Genomic DNA, 4,831 nt, shown 5'->3' with positions numbered 1-4,831 from the left:
TTGGCACTTTAGTGAACAATCCAACTAAGAGTTTTGAAGTAGTACATCAATGGAGAAGGTGATATTAATATTGATTTGTTTTTTAAGTAGGAGCCACTATAGGTTAAGAAGGGTAAAAGAGAAAATCCTTTTCAGCATCGAAACCAAAATTGATATAGAACATTTTGATGGACATGTAAATGCTGAATTTTTGGATTCTTGGATCAAGCAGTTGTATATATGCTTTATTTTAGTATTTACGATGGAAATGGGGTTCAAAAGATTTCCTTTGGTGTCTCAAAATTTTAGATCGCAAACTTGTATGGTGTGAAATTTACATAGCTACCATGAAGACAATGAAAAAGCCCTATTGTGTCTATTTAGGAAGGGTTTAAATATTTTGTTTGCGGGAATGTTTATCCAATTGGGCATAAAACTAACCAAAATATAAAATGGTTGCATTAGATACAAGGTAGTGCTAAAGCTATGTAGGATTACACTATTCAGTTTTAAAGGAGAGGTGTGTCGATGGGAATGGAGTCGGAGTAATACATTCTCAGAAATGAGCTCAAAGCTTTCCAAACCGACATCCATTCCTACCATCTAGAAGAGTATAGAATTGGAGGTGAGTGTGGGTCTTCCAAGCAAGGACAAAGCGGTTATTAGGCCAAGAAAGAGAAGGAGAGATGCTATAACAATGATAATTAGAAGGGTATGAAGAATAATATTATTGTACATCAATAGACATATCCTAAAGTTATAGCAATAAATTGTAACATGGACGGCCATGTAGGTTCTAAGTGTTGGAACTTACATCTACACTTTTGTCCTAAGAATATACTAGTAAGATGACTAAATAAAATCCACTGGAACAATTGTCCTTAGGAAGTGGAAATAGAGGAAAGCATCAATGAATATGATATTATTGGATGCATAGCTACCAACACAATGAACATGTACATAAACAATTTGATGAGGTGAAGAAAAATTGTCTCCTAAATTTACAAGTACATCAAATAAGTTTTAATGCACTAGCATATCTTAGTTCAAAATATAGCTTAATTTATATTAAAATTGTTATGAAGCTAGGTAGTTTTGTTTACTTGTATGAGGTGTTGGGTGTTTCTACTTGATAACAAAAGGGATGAATCTGTCAGAACGCTCCCAGGCCTTCACTGCATGCTAGTAACTAGCAGGCAGGACGTTCATCGGGAGGCTAGCTGCGAAACACAGCCGCCTCAGTATTCGCGCTCTGGGCTGAGAGCCATGTTTCATCTTCCAGATTTGTGTGCTTGTCTGAGTTTGATACGCAGACCAAGTTGTACAACCTTCAGAACAGATCCTGTTCAAGTAAGGTCGTGCTTTAATCATCTCTGCTCTCCTATTATAAATGTTTTATGTACCAAACGCGCTATAAAGGTGGGATATTACACACAACACGCCAGTTTGGGTATACGCCAATGACCCACCCTTCCCTTGCATGCACAGCAATTCAAACGCACCAACCGCTGATCAAAACAGTGTTAACAATGCTATGTTATGCTGGGATGTCTGATGCGCAGGACATTTGGGTATATGCTACAAACCCCTTCCTTCGAGTCTTCACTCCATGTCTGATGCGCAGGACATTTGGGTATCCACTAGGTGAGTATTGCGGGTATGAAATTAAAATTATTAATTTATCGATCGTTCTTTTTACATAGTGTTGTGCCAATCATATAATGATTCTTCTCGTAAGTCATAATTTCAATTAAATGAGTATTAATTATAAAATTATTAATTTTTAATGAGCGTCAATGTCATATATCGATTGGAAGCCATAAGAAATGAATTTTTATCTTCATTGACTATAATAGACTAATTCAAAGCCTAATCCCTACACATATAGTCTAGCATGCTCCGTCTTTCTCTTCCCCTTTCCCTAAGTGAATTATCTTCTTCTTTTCTTTGCTCTACATTCTCTGTATTCCTTTCTATTATATCAACATGTACGAAAAGCCAAAACACACAACTCGTTTTCTAAGTTAGACAATAACTACCCAACCACATCTTTCTCCTCTCCCCATTAATCATGCCTCTACTACCCTTTCTAACCAATGCCTAACTATCATAACACTTAACAAATAAATTATATGGTCGAAAATAGACTATTGTCAACAAAATGTATGCTCAAAGGAATATGCATAGTTGTCATGCCTCGCAAATGAACAATCATGGTGAAATGAAGAAGGAACAGTTATCAAATGATAATTATTTGGACTATGGTGATGTCCCAAACTAGGAATAAATTGCATGGCCTCAAACTCAAGATCAATGAATATTAAAGACAAAAAATACACATCCTAGAATGAATATAATCAACCACCAAAAGGAATGTTTGTCAATCATTCTTCCCAAACACCTACATGCAACTAAGAAAAGCACACAATCCAAATTGATGGGTTGGAGCCATAATATAAGCTGACTAGGCAAAAGGTAAGCCCATTGTCCTTTGTAGTCCATGTCATCACTTTTTTGAGCTACCGAATGTCAAATATACCTCACCGTTGAAGTTGCCTTGTAATTTGTTGAAGTTGTCGCTATATGAAAGTCAAGGAATTGTTTAAATGACATTAGGAGGTTTGAATCTATTCACCCATTGAGGTGTGCTAAGACACATTTAGCGGTACTAAGGTATGCCAAGGAAACTATTGATAGATTCATGGATTAGGGTGGCACATGACTTTCTTGCACAATGTTGTATCAATTAATACAACATATTAATATATGATTCTCCTAATTGTCATGATTATCATGTATAGAAATTTGCATGGGTGAAAACTTGTCTAGTAATGTTTCCCAATTTTTGGTTTCATTGGGGCATAAAATCAACATATTTTAACATTCAATGCTTATACTAATTATATCGAATGACCTACTAAGAATTTTAAACTAATGTAAACTATTGGTTCTTTCTATAGAAGGCTCCTAAATGGTAAGCCACTATATGCGCGTTATCCTTCAAACTAGCTCTAAGTGCAAATTGTGAAGCATCTTTCTTGATCTTACAAGGTTATGCTAGAATAACAAACATAATAACAAGTGTATATAAAAAACTCAAATTTTTTGAAGGCACGTGAATGAGTTCCTCATTCCACTAAAACAAAACATTTGTCTTTGTTAACCAACATAAAGGTGAGGTATTTCTTGGGTAGCCACTTGAATGAACGCATGATAGAAGCTCACAAGATTAATAAAATATATAACTTTGTGATGATTAAAGGAGTTACAAGAGTTACAAGAGCTAAAATCTATAGTTGCCCATTTTTTTGGCTATAGTGGTTGTTGGTGTTGTGTGAAGATGACAGGTATGGATCCCACTTTTACTCTGTATACCTCTCGCCAACAATTGGATTTTGTGGGGGATATCTCATACAAGCATCTGAGGTGCATTTTCAAACATGGTGAGGAAACCTTCATCCAGATTGTGACGATGTTGTTGGGGGATTGCTTTGTCAAGACCATGCACAAGTAGAAAACCATCATGGATGTGGTGACCATGGTTTTGGCGCGGGGTCTGGAACTGGGTGAGCAGAAAGATGTCTTGGTGGAGGTAACGCGGCAGTGTGTGGAGGATGTCTGGTTGGCTAGTTTGATGGAGCTTCAAGAAAGGGCAATGACATGGGTGGGTTTTGATGTTGGAGAAGGGTTGGACATCGATGGAATTCACGAGTTGCATGAATTGGCCTCGTACATTCGATGGACTTTTGGTCTGGACAGATATGAACGGTGAGAAGAGGCAAATATTTCCTAGGATTCTCTCAAATTGTTTCTCAAGGAAAAGGTGGTGGAGGGTCGAGGTGATTTGGCATGCAATTCAGCAAGGGTCGGTGTTGTAAAGTCAAGAATTCGTGGGAAAGGTAAGAGGAAGGTCTTGGGGAAGCGCAAAACCCAGTCTCAAAAGGTGATGCATGAATGCTAAGGTGGTGAATTGGGAGGGGGGAGTGGTAGTGCTGGTGAAGGGCCGAGTGGTGAAGCTCCAAATGTGCTCTAACCCTTTGTAGAATGGGTTTGTGTTTGAAGATGTTTTTTGAGGTCAGCATTCCATTTGGTTTCTTTTTGTGTATCTCTTTGTACATCAGTCTCAATTTCTTCTATGTTGCTTTGTGTAGTATATAGTATTGGGTAGATATGGAGTTCGACAATGTTGAAGTGTAGGTTGAAGATGTCTTCGTAGTAGTTGATATATGTTTCAATGTTGTAATCTTTGCAATTTTCCAAAAATTGCCACTGTGGGTAGATGGTTGATGTTGTAATGGCAAAATAGATAGGGGGGCTAGTAGTTGGGGTCTGATTTATCAGAAATTTTTGCTACAAAGGTTATCTATATTGTATATTTTGAATCTTATTAATAAAATCATACTTATCATCGATAAAAAAAAATAAAATAACAAAGATGTGAAGAAGTTCCTCAAAAACTATCACATTCAACATCACTTCTCCACTCCTTACTATCCTCAATCAAATGATCAACTAAGCTTCTAGTAAGATAATTGAGTAAATCCTTTGTAAAACTGTTAACAAGCATACATACTCAATTATCCTATTCTTTATGGGCCTATCTCACTAGTATTTGAGCAGGTACAAATACTACTCCTTATAACCTCGTTTACAGTGTCGATGTGATTATGCGTTTAGAGATAGAGATTCCCTCATCGCGAGTTCCTCTTAAGTGCATCCTTGATGATAATTATCATAGAGAACAATGCCTTCAAAATCTTGAAATGATCGATGAACAATGCTTAAATGCTCTTGAACATCTCCAAGCTTGTCAAAAGACTATACACCAAAGCTATAATGATCAAGTTATTCA

The 4,831-nt window shown here is 36.7% G+C and overlaps 1 non-coding gene across 1 annotated transcript; it reads right to left on the bottom strand.

The window, feature by feature from the left end:
* Nucleotides 1-1,126: 1,126 nt before the first annotated feature.
* On the bottom strand, nucleotides 1,127-1,339 carry LOC131029241 (small nucleolar RNA U3). The gene has a single exon (XR_009102731.2). It is a non-coding gene; the product is annotated as a small nucleolar RNA U3 (small nucleolar RNA).
* Nucleotides 1,340-4,831: the final 3,492 nt, after the last annotated feature.

Source organism: Cryptomeria japonica, chromosome 3 (genome assembly GCF_030272615.1).
Source record: "Cryptomeria japonica chromosome 3, Sugi_1.0, whole genome shotgun sequence".
Taxonomy (NCBI): domain Eukaryota; kingdom Viridiplantae; phylum Streptophyta; class Pinopsida; order Cupressales; family Cupressaceae; genus Cryptomeria; species Cryptomeria japonica.
The sequence above is the reverse complement of the archived record's forward strand: the minus strand, read 5'-3'. Positions and strand labels throughout refer to the sequence as shown.